The sequence below is a fragment of the Oculina patagonica genome, chromosome 6 (assembly GCF_052425735.1).
Source record: "Oculina patagonica isolate OP01 chromosome 6, crgOcupat, whole genome shotgun sequence".
Lineage (NCBI taxonomy): Eukaryota > Metazoa > Cnidaria > Anthozoa > Scleractinia > Oculinidae > Oculina > Oculina patagonica.
The window spans coordinates 19006467-19028417 of NC_135763.1; the positions used below are offsets into that span (position 1 = coordinate 19006467).

General features: G+C 35.1%; 1 protein-coding gene and 1 long non-coding RNA gene across 3 annotated transcripts in view; one reads left to right on the plus strand and one right to left on the minus strand.

The window, feature by feature from the left end:
• LOC144657496 (peroxisomal membrane protein PEX14-like) overlaps positions 1-21951 on the minus strand; it is a 307100-nt gene that overhangs the window by 257936 nt on the left and 27213 nt on the right. The gene's annotated exons all lie outside the window — the stretch shown is intronic.
• The window catches only part of LOC144657559 (uncharacterized), a 52737-nt gene that overhangs the window by 21095 nt on the left and 9691 nt on the right, over positions 1-21951 (plus strand). The window lies entirely within an intron of this gene.

Consider the following 21951-nt stretch of genomic DNA (forward strand, 5'->3'; position numbering starts at 1 on the left):
TAATCTCATTTTGCTTCTCAATTTTATTGTACTGTTTTATTGTTACTGGAAATTCAATTTTAGAGTAATCTAATCTCTCGATGTATGCCTTATCAGATTTTTTAATTCGTTGAGGATATTTATCTTGTGGGTTTAAGCATCTGATATGGCACCAACGAAAGCACTCATTATCCTCATTTTTCATGTTAATCAATCCTTTCGAACTGTTTCTTAGTTCATATGGTAGCTGAATATAGGAGGAGCCTTTTATTGGTTCATATTTGACTAAATTTATATAATGACCATCAACTGATTCAATAGTCCATCCTGAGCCTTCAGATATCCATTGAGCTACGAAATTTAATATCTGTTGTTTAGATGCTTGTAGTGATTCAACGATTTCCAGATTATTAATTATGGTCTGTGCTTTACTGTTGAAATAAGCGGTTTTATATATTACACTATCCCCAGACATTTTAGTGAATTTCACCTTGAGCGTTTCAATGAACTTAACACCTTTCATTGCTGATAGCTCTTTTATTATGTGATTTTCTACAGCTTTTCTTGTGTTTTGAAGCTGTAATAACGGGTCTTTATTATTTTTTATACCAATTTCAAAAGACTTTGTGTAGCCTTTCATAGCTTTAGCAACTTCCTCTATCTTAGTCCTTGGTAATGGAATTGGTTTTTGTTTTATAGTCCTAGGCATTGGTATAGGCTTGTAATCATCCCTAAATTCAGGAGGTGGTTGAATGATATTTTCCTCATAATCCTGCACCCTCTGTTTTACACTCTTACGAGGAGTTGGGATTGGTTGCCTAGGTTTGTAAACTCTTGGTTGGTTTGCTTTTAGTGATAATATCATTTTTATAAGATCGGTTTTCGATAGCTTAGCTAGATCTGATTCGTTCATATTAATATATGAGATATTTTTTTCCATTTTTGTGTACTATATAGAATTACCATTTCTTTAAGTCCTTTATAGTAAAAATTATTTTTGAGATTTTTTTGGTGCGTTTAAAAGATAACCAGAAATAAATATATTTTTGGTCACCTAAGGCAACAGATAACAGCAATTCATATATACTGTGCTATACAATATATAATTATATAATATTGCTTTCTATGTTTTCAGCTGGTATTATGTTGTATTGGTCTTCAATAGCCTTGATAACAGTATTTTTAATATGCTTCTTGGTCCTCATGTGAGAGTGCTTTCCAGCGAGCGTGTAGTCATGTTGACATGCATCACATATCCATGATTTGTTTAGCATATATCTGGTCTTGCTTTCCTTAATAGCGTTTTGTCTGTCTTCTTCATTATCGTATTTTTTATTTCGTCCCATTATATATACTATATATTATTTCCTTAAGTGTTTTTTATAGTGCGTTTAAGTGATAGATATAAACAGATAATTATTTTCTTTAATATATATATAGAATGACTGATATAACATTAAATATCAAACACCTTTTAGAATCTGATCAAAGCTCGAATGATATAGCCTTCATTAATAAAATGTATTGTATTCAGAGCATCCTTAAAACAAATATTTGTATTATTAAAATGCTATCTGAAATATCAAATGAAGACAAAAATCATGTACGTTTAGAGTGTATATCTAAAAACCAGAAAAAACGTGGAAGGCCTCGTAAGGATCAACATTAAATACATAATTATTCAGTTTACGGTTTTAGCCATAAGTTATAAATGATTAATGAGTAAAAGATGGTTCCACAATGTTTTTAATGACGTGATTTCTATTGACCAATCATATTTCAACAAGTAAAAAGTTTTTTATTTATAAACTTTTTGAGTAAAGTTTACTCAAAAAGTTTACTCAAAAAGTTTACTCTAAAATTTACTGCCAAAAACAGCTGTGCCGTGAAGTTATGTGTGTTATATATATATAATGGTTTGTAATTCTGAAATCCACGATGAATTAAAAATTTTAAAAGAAACTATATGCCCTTTATGCGATCAACTATTGATAGAAGGTAACAAGGATGCTGAGCCATGCTGTAGTAAGCAGGATATGTCAAATCAAAACGGTATAAATGTTTGTATTAATTGCGGTTTGGTTCATGGTTCTATTTATTACAATGAGTTCATTGATTTTTATGCAAATATGGATAAAATACGCCGAAAATCGGTATATCATCGGAAGTATCACGTTGAGAATGTTTTAAACGATTTATGTATTAAAAATAGGGTACAATTGACTAGTGATCAAAGGAATCGAATTTATAAAGTGTTTGATATTATCGAATCCGGCGCTATTCCTGTTGTAAACAAAGGTAGAAAAAGACTTATATCAACCAAATTCATAATTAAACAGCTTTTTTTGATGATGAATCTACCTTGTGAATTTATCAAAATTAGCAAAAGCAAGAAAACGTTAGCCTTTTATCAATTGTATTGGAATGAGATTTTAGAATTAAAATTTGGATAGTATCATGCACATTATCAGACAGTGAATTTTTTATCATATTTTAGCAGATACCGATCTATAATCGGGCTGTTATCACTTATGTAGTCATCGGTGTTTTTCATCGTTATTAGGATATTGGATAGGTCGAATTCACCCGTTCGCAAAATAAATTTTAGTGTGTTAAGTATATGCATATAGGATTGGGTTGCATATATACAATTTTGAATTTTCAAATCGAGATTTTGATGTTGAAGCCAACCTTGTATCAATAAAGCTCCCGTGCTGATTGCAACAAGGCTGATACCACCAGTTGAAACAGACGATACTATGCCCCCCGAAGCAAATAAAATAGCCAGCGAATTGCCTATTAATTTAAACCTTTTAAAGGTTTTTGTAGCTTGTTTATAACACCAACACTTCTTATGGTATACTTTGTAGTATTCTTTCAATTCTTGAATTTGCGCTTGATTTAACTTGTCACTAATATGATTCCATTCGAATATATTTTTGCGTTGTTTCGGCATATATATTATATGCTTAGACTATGTTTTATTTCTATATTTTAAATCTGTTGTATAATCTTTCTGATATTTTTAATCAACCGTTGAATAGTTTTCAGCATCTCATGTATTAAATCTGCAGTTTTCATATAATAGTGAGTTAGATAATTTATTCGAAGAATACAGCCTTTGTTTTATCTAAAAATTGGATTTTATGATACTCTCTACCATTTATCGGATATGCAGTTTTACTAAAAGCGATTCTTTGTACATAGTAATCTGAACTGATTTTAATGCTAGATGTATTGATATTAAACCCAGAAAATGTTTGATCAATACTCATAACATTATCGCAAACAGCGATTCTAAATTGATCCTGTATCTTTGTATACCAGAGATTCATATATTTACCTATATAACCATCTCTAATTTGCTCTGTATATGAATCTAGATCATAATCGAGGAATAGCTTATTATGCTCCACTTTAACCCACGGAAAACTAAAGCTATCACCATCGATAAATTCAATTTTAATCCTTTTATTATCACTGGGCTTATAGTCATATTTAAATGCCATATATATAGTCCAGTCATTGGATTCAGTGATATTTTCATTTAAATTAATTTCAAAATCATTCATAAACCCCATATTTGGATTAAAATCTTCTAACATTTTTGTGGTATTAAATACGAGATTACCAATTAATCCAGAAACAACAGCTCCGTTGCTATCTGACATTATGAATTTAGAGGCATCCGTTAGATCGAAATAGTACTCAAATATTTCACTATAAAAACTCTTGGACTGTAATAATTTAATCTGATTTTCAAGAGTTGTTTTGAGAATATTGATTTGACTTACCAACTGTTTATAATTAACAGCTTGATCATCAGTAGTACCTTCTGCAATACCATGAATGGCTTGTGTTATTCATATCAATTGATGCATTGAAAGCTATTCTATCATTTTCTACATAATATAGCCGATCGTATATACTGGGTTCAACATTACTTTCATAATTCTTAATCCCATATATTATAATATAAGTTTGCAGTTTTGGTACATACGAGTGTCCTGACTTCATTTTTAAAACGATATCGACATAGAGATAGTTGTTGTTATGTTGTTGATACTTATGAACTTGAGCTATTGTTCGACTATAACCGTTATAAACTCGTGTAGTTACTTTATTAACAGTATCAATCAATGACACAACACTGATATCAACACTATTCTCAGTCTATTTCAACTGGAAAATAGAGTTCAAATGCCATTGTATAATAATTAATTGGTATAGGGTACATGTTGATACCTAATCTGCTTGAGTAGTAATTTTTCGAACTATCGAGAAGTAATTTTGTATCTATTACCTTTTTATTGATTTGATGAACAGGATTTGGATGATGAAGGTTAAATCTCCAAGCTCGATATCATTCTCTTCACTAAGTTGATTGATCACTGTCAATCATTATATTATTGAAAACGTTTCCTTTCATCAATAGAGGTAATATGTGAACTGTCCAACATACAAGATGTATTTTTTATTTACACCATCGGTTTCATATATTGGTTTGCTTAGATTTGTTATGCGATTATCGTTCATATCGAGATTTGCCTGCATCATGTTACTACCGTGAATATCAAGCTTGCTTAGAATTTTTTGAGTCAAAACTCGTCCTACGACCTTCTTTAAAAAAGTGTTATCAACGTACGATTTGTCTGCTTTGTTTTTAAGGTTTTGAGCTAAGACACCTCCTGATTTCTTCGTTAAATATGTATTATCAGCGTACGATTTGTCAGCCTTAGTAGCAAGTTTGGTATCAATTTCAGTCCTTACTTTGTTATCCTCAACACTAACATAGCCTACGTTTGGTACAGATCGATCGTTATATAAACTTGGATAATACACTTCGGTATTTTGCAATGAAAGGCCGGCACAATCAAACACTGTTTCATTTCTGTTCTTTTTAAGGAAGAATTGGTTAAGATATCGTTTATTTACGGCACGTCTCGAGATCCCTTGAATAATTTTCAATTGAATCATCGATCGCAACGTCATCAGGCGTTTTTAGCCCTATTACTCTCTTTTTGTTCAAATTGAAATTACCTTCAGGCGTAACATCAAAGCCGACTCCTGGGTCACCCTTTTCACCTCGAGGGCCTTTAATTGGTGTAATATTAGTGTTATTTGATTGTAATAAACCGTTTGAGTAACTCATATTATATCAATCAGTTATATTATATTATATTTTTTCATTGAAATTCTTAGTTACGAATTTTCGTGGCTTATCAATATATAAAAAGCTAAATGGGTCTGCAGTTGCTTTCTCGTATAGCTCTTTTGGAATACTGTTTTCACGGCATATTAGACTACTCTCATTAGCACTTGGGAATTCGTATATAGAGAAATGTGAACAGTTTAATCTTATGTCTTTTGGTGTCTTATAGTAGCTTTGACTCAGATATATCACGCTACAGTTCTTATGCCTTCCTCGTATAAAATAGTCGACTAATGGTTTTTGGTTTTTATCACATACAAAATCGTCAAAAATGACTATTTTCTGTGAGTCACCATCAAGGTCTCCAACGGGAATAATCTCATCATTGCGTGCTTCAATAACATCATAACCAGCTTCATTACTTATTTGCTGGAACATATCCATAAGATCCACAAACTTGGACTGCTCTAAGTTTTTTGCGTATAAATAAATTTTATCAAAATATAATAGATTGTATATCATATGCATTAGTGTGTTTGTTTTCCCCGAACCGCTTGGACCGCAAACCAGCATCCGAAAACATTGATTTGGCATGAAATCGTATAGTTGTCTAAAGTTTGAGGCCATATCGTCTTCAGTGTCATAATTCGGTATTCTCATTATATTATATGGGTATATTATTTTCAGTTCAACAAGGTGTTCAACACGGTGTACATCAAGGTGTTAAACGCTTTGTTAAATGTTGATTTTTATATTCAATTTTCATTTTTTATGTAACGTAATAATATAAAATAAAATGAGTTTACTTAGATGGAAAGAGCTTGCAAAGAGTAAATCTGATTTGGGCGATAAAATCAATTATGTTAAAAATGCAATCACACAAAATAATATCGGTCAGCAGACAAGCCAAGAGTCATTTTCGAAGGTATTCAAACCAGTGACAAGTAAATTAGATGATGTAATTAAAAGTAATTTGCAGATAGCAAAAGTACCCAAAAAGCGTGTCAAAAAGGGGATGAGAGGTGAATTGGAAGCTCCAGATTACTATCCTGAAGTTGATCCTTTTGAGGATATGGACGTAGATAATTTATTTGATGAGCCTGTAATGCCACAAAATGAAAAACAGATTGTACCGAAACCACCAACATATGAAGAATCTTTAAAAGATCTTTTAGAAGGAAATAAGGAGATTTATGTTGATCCCCAATATTTTCCTGAATATGAAGATGAATTACCTCCTGAATACGATGAGGATGAAATTGATTATGCTTTAGATGCTGATGATGAAGTAAGTGAAATACTAGAAGACGTTGGTATCGACGATTATGATGTAGTGCAAATGAAATTAGATCAGCCTGAAATGACACCAAAGAAAACCAAGAACTATCTTAATAAGATTTTAGAGAAAGCCAAATATAAACGGAGACAATTGAAAGGTTTCAAGGCGAATGTTACTAAAGAATATAATAGGGGAACTATATCTGAAGCGGAAAGACAGATTAAAAATAAGAGAATAAGCAATGCAAGAGTTGCATTAAATGACTACATCAATCATTACGAAAGTAAAGCCAAAACGATAAAAGGTTCTGGTATTCGAAAAAATCAGAAAGGTGGAAATGTTATATTTTTTAACGATGTAAAACAGCTTCTCAAAAAATTGGAATTGATCATCGGTTCAATAAACGCAGGAAACACATCAGTTAAAATGCGAAATATGGGAGTCGCTATATTAGACACACTTTTAAAAAGGTCTACTATAAATAAACAACAATATAAACAGATATATAATCTGTACTTTAAAGTCTAATTTATGTAACTGTATTTATATATATGGATCGTGAGTTAGTATTATCATCATATAGTGTTAAAAATCAAGGGAATAACACTCCTCAAAATTTTACAACTAAATTCAACAGGCCTATAACATTGGATAGCAATTACCAATATATGATAGGTCTCAATCGTATTATTAACATGTCATTTACATGGTTTAATGTAAATCCCTCATATGGTAATCAGCTGATTAAATATAGTTCAGATAATGGGAATAAATTTGAAGACATAACTTTCCCTGCAGGTGTTTGGAATTATTCTGAATTTGATGAATATATTAAAGAGATTACTAAGACGGGGGATGATGATAACCCTATATATCCCATCTCTATTGATTTTGATTCAACAACATTCCGAGTCACAATCACTTTATCTCAAAATTATCAACTTGATTTGACGCATAGCAATTTCAACGACCTTATAGGGTTTGATAAAAAGGTATTAAAGGATGCGGTTAATATTGGTCCAAGAGTCCCAAATCTAAGCCAAGATACCGATATATTAAATGTACATTGCGATCTAGTCAATACTTCTTTAGTCGATGGCGAAGAGTCGGATATCATTTATACTTTTTCGACCAGCGTACTACAGCCGAGTTATTCGTTTACAATCGAGCCTCGTAGGGTCACATATAACCCGGTTAATAAGCAACAGATAAGTAGCATTCGAATATACATCACAGATGGGAAGAGACGGTTAATTAACCTGAATGGAGCGGATACGTCTTTTTCATTAATTTTGAAAAGGATAGAATAATATAACATAATAGTATATAATGAAACCATATGAATTCAAGAGGTTTTACCATCCAAAATTTGGTAAATTTGTATATAAGCACAAAGGGTCAGGGATTATCGTTGATAACATTTTCAAACCGATGAAGAGTGTTATGTCGTCTGTTGTTAAAAAAATTGTCAAGCCCTTAGGTAAGAAGGCAATAAAATCAGGTATTTCTCATGCAGGTGATAAACTGGGTAAAAGGGCATCAGAAAAAGCCGGAGACCTTATAATGGAAAGGCTAAGGAATATGAGGAAGGGAAATGCTGGGCAAAAGTCACTATCCCCAATCTTACAGAAAGTAAATGCCTCACCTGTCAGACACCAACAGAAAAATGAAAGTACTGATATGATCATTAATAGATTAATATCAGGATCAGGTGTAAAAAGAAGGCGTTGAGTAAAATGAATAAAATGATTAAAAAAATTGGTACATAATTGCAAAATTATGTAACATAATAATATATGTCTTTTAGAACAAGCGAATACTTACAGAGATATGAGTTGGTTCGATTTCAACTCGATGATGTAATTCGAGTCCCAGCTAACGGTCAGCACCAACTTAAAAACGGCTATAAGTTCACGATTAACGATAGAAGTTCATTCTACGATTGGTATAATGCGTATTTCGAGGTGCAATTTCAGGTGCAAATGTTAGCTGATGGAGCAACCACGGGGGCGAATCGTATCACAGTTATTAATGGAGCACATTCATTGATTGCCCACATGATGATTAAATCAGCAGGAAAAATCGTTTATGATACCGATAATCTCCATAAAGTTACTTTCGTTAAGAATCTCCTCGAATATAGTGACGATTTTAGTCGTTCAGTAGCAAAAAATAGTCTTTGGTATCTAGATACCGACCATAGGATAGCAAATGCTAATCAGAATGCAGGGTTTGAGGCTAGGCGACTTTTGACGACAGGTCTCAATGATGTCAATGTTGTTATACCTCTAAATCGTTACAGTTTCTTTGAAGAGCTGGAAGGTCGAATGTTACTCCCAATGCAACTCCAATTCAATATACAGTTACAGAATGACGCCGAATTACTTAAAAAGGCCGATGATGTAGCTGATGGACGAGTGGTCCTTAATAGATTCCTTCTATGGGTCCCAAAATTGACTCCAAAGGACAGCCTATATGATAAGTTTGTTAGTTCCTTCTTGGTAAAGAACACTTGGACGTATATGCGCGAAATGTATGAGGTTTCCGCACCAACGAATAGCAGTGGATTCTTCCAGATATCATCCAGTATTGATAATGTTAAGGCTATCTTTGTATATCTACAACGAGCTAAATCAAACAATGCAGATGAAAATCCCTATGAATTTGATACCTACAATATCAATCTTGACCGTGGGAATGGTAGTTATTTGACAACATGCCGATTGGAATACGGCAACGGAGTGTTTTATCCTGAGACCGAATATGATAGTGAGTCCAAAGTTAGGATCTTCAATGATTTAATGTCTTATGGTATGAGAAAGAATGATTACAACAGCGGTACACAACTCAACTTGGCAAATTACAACTCTCTCTATCCTATTATCTTTTTTGATTTATCATATCAAGCAGAGCGAGTAACTAGAGACCCAAAGCAGTTGATCTTCAGATATAAACTAAACGCTAATAGTGCGGGAGATAGTCCTTTCAACGTCCATGCCATCGTTCTTTATGATGAGACAATCGTCATTGACAAGGTGGGTAATGAGCTGGTTATTGTATAAATCAATCAATTGAATATTATGTATAAACCATTTTATTTTGTATACGTTTTATAAACAAGAAATTATATAACGTAGTATATATACAAGTAATGACAACTTATCACTCTCATAAAGTTAATCTATCAGAAGGACAGCGAAGGAAGCTTTTGACTGCTTATAGAAATAAAAGTGAAATTACAATTCGCTTAAGCAATTCAGATCTGACTGGCAATGACAGTTTAATGCTAACTCAACGACAAATCAATAAATTGAATAAGGCTAAGAAGTTAGGTGTTGGATCTGATTTAAACATCTCAAAGACACAAATTCGAAAGGTCATTAGGGTCGGTCATGGGGCACCGCGAATTGGTTTTCCAATGATTGGAATTAGTGCTCCGAAAACGCAAACAAGATCAAGAAGGTCAACAACTAACAAATCAACAACTCATGACACAACAACGAAAAAAGACGGGGGTAAAATCAAACTACCAAATAAGAGAAATGCATTATCTTACAGACCGCCACCATTCATTGGTTCTTGGGATCAATATAATAAATTTCTCAAAACTGGGGGATTAGTTCTTCCAAATTATATTTCAAAAAAAAAGATTTCAAAACCCAAAAAAAAGTAATCAAGCCAAAATTTCATAAGAATATACCCATGAGTAATTTTGATCTCATACAATGGTGTAAGTATTTGAATATACCAATAAAAGATGTACTAATGAGAGATGAGACCGTTCCACATAATCACAAATTAGGATTATTCATTTATAATCTTGAACCATCCTATATGAGCGGAAGTCATTGGGTTGCAACTTATGTAAAAGATAACGCTATCAATTATTTTGATAGTTTCGGTATGCCTCCATTTCAAGAAATAGTCGATCACGCAAAAAAGAAGAATTTAACATTGATACATCAAAACAATCAGATACAGAGCATAAAGACTACCACCTGCGGATACTTTTGTCTATACTTTCTCAACGAAATGAATAAGGGGAAATCGTATTATAATTTATTGAAAGTGTTTGACATATATGACACAATGAAGAATGAGAAATTCATTCAACATTATTTCAGAAATATATAACTTATATATATATAATGGTAAAATCGTATTGTGTGAAACAAAAAAAAATAACAAATTGTGTACCTAATTCTGAACAATATGTAAGATCAAAGAACGGAAGACTTATGTTGCGTTGCGTTTGCTTAGAATGCAAAATCATTAAAACCAAATTTGTCAGTGAGAAAAAGGGGCAAGGAGTTGGTGAAACGATTAACAATAAGGTCGGCGAAAAGATACCCGGGTTCAAACAATCACAAGACGTTGCAAGCTTCATAATGGGTATTACCGGTGGTGATAAGGATTTATTTAAAAAATTTTGGCGAGGTGATTTTGCGAAAGGCATGGTAAACCCTCGTAGCGGTATCCAAACAAAGAGTTTTTGGAAGCCAGCAGGTTCGTATGCTGACGAAAATACCGATCCAAAATGCAATTACAGTGAATATAAAAACGGTAAATGGATTAATCATTATTGCGATTAATATCTAATCAATATATATATAATGTGTCAATCATACTGTGTTTCGTGTAAGAGAAAAACAAAATCAATCAATACTAAAAAAGTAAAAACGAATAATAACCGACTTATTGAAAAATCAATTTGCCATATATGCAGGAAGAATAAGAGTAAATTCGTTAAAGGGGGAGGCATTGATATTCAAAAACACCTATCAAAACTTGGAGAACTACACATGAGAACACCTACAGGCAAAAAGTACAATTATTGCGGACCAGGTACTCGATTAGAAGAAAGATTAGCTTCTAACGATCCTAAATATAGAGATCCAATAAACAATCTTGATAGCATATGTCAACAACATGATATTGATTACAGTAATTCAAAATCACTAGCTGATAAACATAAGGCAGATGATCTTATGCTTAAGAGAATATCAAAAATACCATTTAAAGACCGTCCGTGGGGAACAACAGGGGTACAAGCTTTAATCGCTAGTAAAAGAAAAATCGGATTGGGTATAAAAAAAAGAAGCCAAAAAACGGAAAACGGCGTTGAGTAAAAATGATTGGTCTCAACAATTAGCCGATGAGTTACATAAACCAATCAGACGAAAATTTAAAACTAGAAGAGTAATATCAAATGGAATTGACGAGATATGGTCTGCTGATTTAGTTTTTATGGATAAACTTTCAAAATGGAATAAAGGTTATAAATATCTATTGACTATAATTGACGTATTCAGTAAATTCGCTTGGGCTATACAATTGAAAGATAAGAAAGGTGCATCAATAACTAGCGCTTTCAACAATATTATCATTAATGACAAGCGTAAACCTGAATATCTCTGGGTTGATAAGGGATCTGAATTTTATAACAAAACATTCAAGGAATGGCTAAAGCAGAATGATATCAAGATGTATTCCACTTTTAATGAAGGTAAAGCTGTTGTTATTGAGAGATTTAATAGAACTTTGAAAAATAAAATGTACAAACAGTTTACTATTCAAGGTAACACACAGTATCTTGAAATGCTACCCATACTGGTAAAAGAATACAATAATACAAAACACAGTTCAATAAAGATGACACCAACAGAAGCTTCAAAGGAAAAGAATCAAGGAATTGTATATCTTAACCTATACGGTGATATGGAGCCATTATCAGCAAAACCCAAATTTAAGGTTGGTGATAAGGTCCGAATATCTAAATATAAACGAAAGGTGTTCGACAAAGGCTATACTCCTAATTGGTCAGAAGAGATATTCATCGTTGATAAGATCCAATACACTAATCCAATAACTTATAAATTAAAAGATTTGAATAATGAAGAAATACAAGGTAGCTTTTACGAGTCCGAACTATTGAAAGCAAAACAAGAAGTATTTCGTATTGATAAAGTAATTCGGCGGAACTATAAGAAGAAACAAGCTTTAGTGAAGTGGAAAGGTTATAGTGATGAATTTAATAGTTGGATACCAATCAAGGATTTACAACATATTTAAACGCACTACAGCTGTTCAAGCTATGATAGCTGGTAAAAGAAAAGTTGGCCTTGGGACAAAAAACCGTCAAGTAAAGAAAACTAATAAAAAGAAATAGCTAATGAATTTAACAACTGGATTTCTATGAAGGATTTAATATATAAATATAAATACAAATATATTTATATATAAATCAAAATATAAAAACAAGAATTTAGTTGGCAGTAATATCATATATTTGTTCACCTAACACAAATAAAATTTCAGACCAGTATCTTTGATTAAATTCTTGTGTTTTTTGTTGTTTACTAACTTTAATATAATCACTTGGTATATTTAGATGTTGAAATATCATCTTTAACAAATAACGAAGACTTATAAGTCTTTGTCTTTCTTTTTTCAAATTTCTGTCTTTTGTTATAAATTTATTTATATGACTACGATTTATAAAAATTAATTGATAAATTTCATTTATTTTTTCCCTTTGATTATCACTAATCAAAATTTTATTCTCAGTGCTTAATTTATCAATTATTTTATTGATATGGTAAAGGTTATTATTTAGTTTTTTTTTATATGGTTTTAGTATGATTTTACGTTCTAATTCATTCCATTGTTCAACGCTCATACGATTTGTTGTCATCAGATCCCATATTTCAGTATAATTAATTTTATTTAACATAACTTTTCTATATAATAATAAAACATTATAATTTTATATAACTTTTAATAAAATTCAATTATATATGGAAACAGAAAATCAACTATTAATTAGTATGAATATTGCTGATATAACTTTAAGTAAAAAACTTTCATGGCTCTTAAGGCATGTTATTATTGATAAAAAACTTGATATAAATGATCAAGGATATGTAAAAGTTACTAATATTTTAGCCTTAAATGAATTTAAGCAATATACTTTATCTCATATTTATACAGTAGTTGCTAATAACTATAAACAAAGATTTAAATTAAAAGAGGTAAATGGAATATTGTATATTCGAGCTAATCAAGGTCACAACAAGCATGTTGGTAAATTGATTAATGATATTAATGCTTTTCAATCTTTAGATCTCCAAAAACAACATTATGGCTATCATGGAACTACACAACAAGCTTGGCCTCTAATTCAACTAACAGGACTAAAACCTATGAATCGTAAACATGTTCATTTAGCCAAAAACATAAATGCTAATAGCGGACTAAGACACAACTCTGAAGTTTTTCTTCAAGTAAATTTATTGAAAGCAACTAACATGGGACTTAACTTCTATGAATCTTGTAATGGAATTATTCTTACTTCAGATGATATTCCTCCTGAATGCGTAACTGTCATAAAAATATATAAAAATTTCTAAAGTATATATATAAATGGTTGAAGTTCGAAGATATTTTACTGAAAAAGACAAGATGGATGCAAGAAGAAGGTCCAAAACTCTTTATGCATCTAAAAAGGAATGGTTTTGTGTTATTTGCAATAATTATAACTATAAATTATCAGGCAAATGGAGACATCTTTTAACGCAAAAGCATATTAATAACAGCATCATTTACAACAAAAAATCAGATTAAACGCACAGCATAAAAATTGTGAAAAGGTATAAGAAGTTTTTTAATTTGGATAAAAGGGTTCAAGATTTTTAAAAAGAGTATAAGAGATTTTTTTATTTTGATTAAAGGGTTTAGCAAGGTTTGGTTTTTAAGGCTTGTTTTCTAGGGTTTGAATTTCGGTTTTGGATCCGAGATTTGGTTCCAATATTTGAATCCATTTTTGGATCCAGTGCTGTGAGTAGTATAGGAGTTGGGGATATGAGATAATAAAAATTTTTATGATCTCGTACCCCCAACTCCTATACTACTTTGGATTTATCTTTCGTTGACGGAAGGAGGACCATAGCCTGCGAGCAGGTGTTTCTAGTTTGGAGATTCATGTTTTATGCGCGAAACTCCAAACAAGAAATTCTGCTCGCTAGGAGAGCAATCAATATAAACGTTAGACCGGAATACCGATTTCTACAGCTCACAATTTCTGAAACCTCTCGATAATTCGAACCAAAAGTCGTTTCCCTTCAGTTTGCCTTACTAATTAAGTCGAACAGTGTAATTTTACCACCGATCTCTCGAACGTTTGATTCCTCTCAAGGTTCGATAGATAGGGATTTCACTCTATATCATTGAAGACACCAATAGACACAAAGTAACGCTCTTGCAGCTACTGGTGACGGACAGCTGTTCGCGGTTGGTCTCATTTCAGTTGGAGAAACAAATTTGACATTTTTCCAATCGTTTTCCCTAGATTGGCTTCGCGCGCAGTACATGTTTTTAGCAAGGTTGCCAAGCAACCACTCGTCACTTTCGGTGGAATCGGGAGAACTCCCGATAAATTTGGATCGGAGAATGAACAGTTGAAAATACTTCGGAGAATAAACAATTGAAAATACTTCGTGTTGTTCGTGCGCGTAGCCTGCAAATACAGTCACGTCTCATTCTCTCCCGCTGCTACGTGCGAAACGCGTTTCGCACGTAGTAGCGGAAGAGAATGAGACGTGGCTGTATTCGCAGGCTATCGTGCGCGAAACTCCAAACACTGAGAAAGTCTGATCGCTAGGGGAACATTCAATATAAACGTTTGACTTACTTCTCAAATCCTCAATTTCTGAAACCTCTTGATTGCTCAAACCCAAAGTCGTTTCCATTGAGTTTGCTTTACTAAGTTGAACACTGCAATTTTACAACGAATTTCTCGAGCCAACTTTTGTTTCCCTTCGAGATTCGAGGGAAAGGGGTTTCACTCTATATCATTCAACACACCGACACACACAAAGTAACGCCTTTGTAGCTAGTAGTTACGGACAGCTGTTTGACCTGTTCATGTCTTATAAGCACGTGGTAGTTAGCAATAGCTAGTACAGTGATGAGGCAAGATCTATTTCGACCTTGAATTGGTTTGCCTTCGATTGGACAGCTTGTTGTTGGACACTTTGTTATTGGACACCTTATAGCAGCTTGCGTTCCAATTTTGTCTTCTTAGCTGAAATTTTCGACCAATCATGGTGTCCGATTCTTATATACACATCTGAAATTTATACTGCAATTGAAATTATCTTTGATTTACCGGGGTGAGGGTCTTCCTAGAGTGGCTGTGCGCGAAGGTCTTGTTAGCAGGGTTGCCAAGCAACCACTCGTCACGTTCGGTGAGCTCAGGGGAGTACTCGTTCTAGTATTGTATCGGAGAATAACACTCGGAACCCTTTGGTCAAGTTTAATTTAGCGAAAACGAGGAGGGAGGGAGTTAAAACGGAAAATAGAAAAAACAAGGGATTGTTTCTTTTAGTTAGGGTACAGTCGCGAACCTTTCGGTTAAGAATTCGAAAGAAACTTCTTGGGAGCGGGAGTTTAAAAGGACACTAGCAAAAACGAGGGACTATTTTTGTAGGATACTCTAGCAGTCATAGACGGCAGATTTAGCTGGATTCATCGTTCGTTAAAGACAGGAGGACAATATCCTGCGAGCAGGTGTTTCTAGTTTGGCGTTTCCACTCTTAATGCGCGAAACTCCAAACAAGAACGTTTGCTCACTAGGAGAAAAATCAAAATAATTCCACTTTAGTACAGTAATGAGGCGGGCTTTTTCGTAACCTTGTGCGGATGCCCCTTTATCGACCTTGGGTTGCCTACAATAGGACATTTTGTTGGTGGACACTTTGTTATTGGACACTTTAGCAGCTTGTAACCCAATTTGTGTCATTATAGAGCGGTTTTCACTTGAGTGTCGAAAGTAAATGCGGCTGGTGCATACTACGCTTAGTGATTGGCTAAAAATCCGCGCCACTTTCTCAGCCAACAGAACTAAAACCAAAACCAATCGTGACACGCTCGCGCACGTTTCCGCGCTCGTGCCGGCTACATGATTGCTCGAGTTGATTGGTTCACTGGATTGTCTGTGTCCTTGTGATGGCCAGAGTTTACTTTGGTTTTGGTTTTACGACACTCAAGTGAAAACCGCTCTAAGCTGAACTTGTCAACCAATCAGAATATCCGATTCCTATAGCGACCTCTAAAATTTTTACAGTAACCAAGATTATCTTTGCCTTATTGCACCCTTTTTCCAACCATATGGCCCGGGAATAATGATCAACGCTGTCATCACATGTGGTTTTTTTAATTTCTTCTCATTTCATGATCAGTTGGAAAAACAAATATGGTACCAGTTTTAGTAATATCTTTCTTCACCTCTCAAATTGATACTACAATTAAGTGTATCTTTGCCTTATCGGGGTTAAAACAGCACAAGGAAAAACGAGGGACTGTTTTCTGTAGTTAGGGTACTTTCTAGATGACAGATTCAGCTGGTTTTATGGTTCGTTGAAGAAAGGAGGACCATATCCTGCAAGCAGGTGTTTCTAGTTTGGAGTTTCGTGTTTTATGCGCGGAACTCCAAACAAGAAAGTCTGCTCGCTAGGAGGACAATCAATATAAACTTAAGACTTATAGTGAACTACCGATTCCTCGAATCCTCAATTTGTAAAACCTCTTGAATACTCGAACGTAAAGTTGTTTCCATTGTGTTTGTCAAGTTTGCTGGCCTCTATAAGTTGAACACTGCAATTTTACCCCTGATTTCTCGAACCAACCCCCGTTTTCCTTCGAGGTTCGAGAGATCAGGATTCCACCGAGATATCAGGATTCCAATTGCGTTACACAAAGTAACGCAATTGCAGCTAGTAGTCACGGACAGCTGATTGACCTGTTCATGTCTTATCAGCATGTCGTAGTACAGTGGTAGTACAGTGATGAGGCAGGATTTTTGTGCACCACAGTACAGATACCCCTTTGTCGATCTTGGGCTGCCTTCGATTGGACAGCTTGTTGTTGGACACTTTGTTATTGGACATCTTAGAGCTCGCGCTCCAATTTGTGTAATAAGCTGAAATTCTCGACCAAGCATATGGTGTCCGATTCTTATATTCAGATCTGAAATTTATACTACAATTAAGATTATGTTTGATTTACCGGGGTTAGGGTTTTCCAAGAGTGGCTGTGCGGGCAGTTTTTGTTAGCCAGGTTGTCAAGCAGCCACACGTCACGTTTGTTGAGCTCGGGAGTACTCGTGCTAGTTTTGGATCAGAGAATAACAGTCGGAAACTCCTTAGGTCAAGGTTGGAAAAAACACGGACGAAGGAGAGGGTTAACTCGTAGTTGGGGTACTTTTTTACTAGGTGCAAATGACAGATTCAGCTGGATTCATCGTTTGTTGAAGAGAGGAGGACCATAGCCTGCAAGCAGGTGTTTCTAGTTTGGAGTTTCGAGATTTATGCGCGAAACTCCAAACAAGAAAGTCTGCTCGCTAGGAGAACAATCAATATAAACGTTAGTCTAACAGTGGAATACTGAATACTGATAACTCTAACCAAAAGTCTTTTCCTTTGAACTTGCGGCTTACTAAGTTGAACACTCAATTGTACCACCAATTTCTCAAAATATACTTTAATTTCCCTTCAAGGTTCGATAGATAGGGATTCCACTCTTTATCATTCAACACCGAGACACACACAAAGTAACGCCTTTGCAGTTAGTAGTCACGCGACGGACAGCTGTTTGGCCTGTTCATTCTTTATTAGGACGTCGTAGTTAGCAATAGGTAGTACAGTCATAAAGCAGTATTTTGGAGTAGCACAGTACGGATACCCCTATATCGATCTTGGGCTGCCTGTGATTGGACAGCTTGTTGTTGGACACTTTGTTATTGGATAGCTTAGCAGCTCGATCTCCAATTTGTGTCAAGCTGAACATCTCGACCAATCAGAATGTCTGATTCCTATATTCACAATTCAAATTATTACTACAAATAAGCATTATCTTTTCCTTATCGCGCATTTTTTAACCTAATGGACCTGGGGGGGATAATCGACGCTATCATCACACGTGGTTTTCTGCGGTTCTCATCATTTCAGTTCGAGGAACAAATCTGATATTTTCTTTGTATGGTTATATAGTCCTTTGCTAGATTGGCTGCGCGCGCCACCCTCGCGCGGAACGTTTGTTAGCAAGGTTGCCAAGCCACTACTTGTCACGTTCGGTGAGCACGGGAGTATTCGCGCAAGTTTTTGATTGGAGAATAACAATCGGAAACCCTTCGGGTTTGCGCCGGTTAAGACGACGGTGGCGGGAGTTGAAATCTGACACCAGGGAAAAATGAAGGCATGTTATTGTAGTTAGGGTTCTTCTACCACTCACAGATGACAGATTCAGCTGAATACATCGTTTTTAAAAGAAAGGAGGACCATAGCCTGTAAGCAGGTGTTTCTAGTTTGGAGTTTCGTGTTTTTTAAGTGAAACTCCAAACAAGAAAGACTGCTCGCTAGGAGAACAATCAGTATAAAAGTTAGACTAACACTGGAGTACTCGTGCTAGTTTTTAATTCGGGAATAACAATAAAAAACCGTTAGGGTCAAGGTTGGCAAAAACCAAGAAGGAGTGAGTTAAAACAGAGTAAGAAAAGCGAGGGACTGTTTTTGTGGCTATAACAGAATCAGGTGGATTAATCGTTCAGTTGAAGAAAGGAGGCCCCTATCCCACGAGCAGGTGTTTCTGGTTTGGATTTTTATGTTTTATGCACAAAACTCCAAACAAGAAATTCTGCTCGCTAGGAGAACAATCAATATGAACGTTAGACTATCAGTGGAAAACCGATTTCTCGAACCCTCGATTTCTGAAACATTTCGATGACTCGAAACAAAGGTCGTTTTTCTTGGGTTTCCCTCACTAAGTTGAACACTGCAATTTTACCCCCGATTTCTCGAACAAACTTTCGTTTCCCTTCAAAGTTCGAGAGATAGAGATTTCACTCTATATCATCCAACACACCGAGACACACAAAGTAATACCTTGCAGCTAGTAGTCACGAACAGCTGTTTGACCTGTTCATGTCTTATCAGCACATCGTAGTTAGCACAAACTTGTACGGTGACGAGGAAGAATTGTTGAGTACCGCAGTACGGACACCCCTTTACCAACCTTTGTCTGCCTGTTGTTGGACACTTTGTTATTGGACACCTTGGCAGCTCAAGCTCCAATATGTGTCATAAGCTGAACTACTCGAACAATCAAAATGTCCTATTCTTGTATTCACATCTGAAATTAATACGACAATTAAGATTATCTTTGATTTAACGGGGTTTGGGTCACACTTTTGCAGCTAGCTTGGTAGCACTCTTGCTAGATTTTAATTGGTGAATTACAGTCGCGAACCTTTCGGTTAAGGATTCGAAAGAAACTTGTCTAGGGAGCAGATTTAGCTGGATTCATCGTTCGCTGAAGAAAGGAGGACAATAGCCTGTGAGCAGGTGTTTCTTGTTTGGCGTTTCCACGTTTAATACGCGAAACTCCAAACTAGAAAGTCTGCTCGCTAGGAGAAGAATCAATATAATTGAAATTTAGTACAGTAATGAGGCGAGATTTTTCGTAACACGGTACGGATGCCCCTATATCAAACTTGGGTTGCCTGCGATAGGACATTTTGTTGTTAAACACTTTGTTATTGGAAACTTTAGCAGCTTGAAATCAGAAACCCAATTTGTGTCATTATAAGCTTTTTTCCACCCTTACGGGCCAGGAATAATGATCAACGCTGTCATCACAAGTGTTTTTTTGCATTTCTTCTCATTTCACGATCAGTTGGAAAAACAAATATGGCATTTTTGTATTTTTTTTTACTTTTTAAATTGATACAACAATAATATTAATAATATCTTGCGATTCCTTCTGCAGTTATACTGAAAAACGCGCCCTTTTTGCAACATAACGGAAATCGGAAAATGATGGAGGCTATCGTCATTCGTTGTTTTCAGTGTTTCTTCTCATTTCAGTTGGTGAAACAAATACACTGTTCGAAATCTGCTAGATTTCCTGGCCACTCCCTTTTTCCAAGCAACCACCTGTCACGTTCGGGGAGCTCGGGAGTACGCATGCTAGTTTTTGATTGGAGAATAACAGTTGGAAACCCTTCGGATCAATGTTGGGTCAAACGACGGCGGCGGCGCAAGATAAAACAGGCACAAGGAAAAACAAGGGACTGTTTTTGAAGTCAGGGCCTTTCTACTTGTTGCAGATGACACTAGTTTAGCTTGCTTTATCGCTCGTTGAAGAAAGGAGGACCATAGCCTGCGAGCAGGTGTTTCTGGTTTGGATTTTCATGTTTTATGCGCGAAACTCCAAACAAGAAAGTTTGCTCGCCAGGAGAACAAACAATATAAACGTTCAACTTACAGTGGCATATCGATTTCTTGAATCAACAGCTTTGAAACCATCGGAAATTCGAACCCAAAGTCGTTTCTGCAACTAGTAGTCATGGAAAGCTGTTTTACCTGTTCATGTTGTAGCAGTCATAGAAGGCAGATTTAGCTGGATTTTTCGCTCGATAAAGAAGTTTACCTTTTTTTCCAACCATATGGACCGGGAAAATGATCAATGCTGTCATCAAATGTGGTTTTCTGCATTTCTTCTCATTTTATGATCTGTTCGAAAAACAAATATGGCATTTTCGTAATCTTTCTTCACCTCTCAAATTGAAACTACAATTAAGAGTATCTTTGCCTTTTCGGGGTTAAAACAGGCACAAGGAAAAACGAGGGACTGTTTTTTGTAGTTAGGGTATTTTCTACGAACCATGACACCAGCTGAATCTGTCATCTAGTAGATGACAGATTCAGCTGGTGTCATGGTTCGTTGAAGAAAGGAGGACCATAGCCTGCGAGTAGGTGTTGCTTGTTTGGAGTTTCGTGTTTATGCGCGAAACTCCAAACAAGAAAATCTGCTCGCAAGAAGGACAATCAATATAAACGTTAGACTTATAGAGAAATACCGATTCCTCGAACCCTCAATTTCTAAAACCTCTTGAATACTCGAACCCAAAGTCGTTTCCATTGAGTTTGCTACAAGTAGTTGAACACTGCAATTTTACCCCCGATTTCTCTAGCTAACCCCCGTTTCCCTTCGAGGTTCGAGAGATCAGGATTCTACTTTTTATCAATCAACACACACACAAAGTAACACCTTTGCAGCTTTTAGTCACGGACAGCTGTTTGACCTGTTCATGTCCTATCTGCACGTCGTAGTTAGCTATAGCTAGTACAGTGATGAGGCAGGATTTTTGCGTACCACAGTATAGATATCCCGGGGTTGGACAGCTTGTTGTTGGACACTTTGTTATTGGACACCTTAGCAGCTAGAAATCAAATTTGTGTCATGAGCTGAACTTCTCGACCAAACTTTCTGATTCCTATATTCACCTCTGATATTTATGCTCCAATTAAGGTTTTGCATATTCCCTTGCTGGTTATACTGAAAACGCGCCCTTTTCTCCAACCTAACGGGCAGCAGAATCGGCGCTATCGTCACACGTGGTTTTCAGCATTTTTTCCAATGTCAGTTGGTTAAAAAAAATGTTCGTAATCTGCTAGATTGGTTTTGTGCGGAGTTTTTGTTAGCA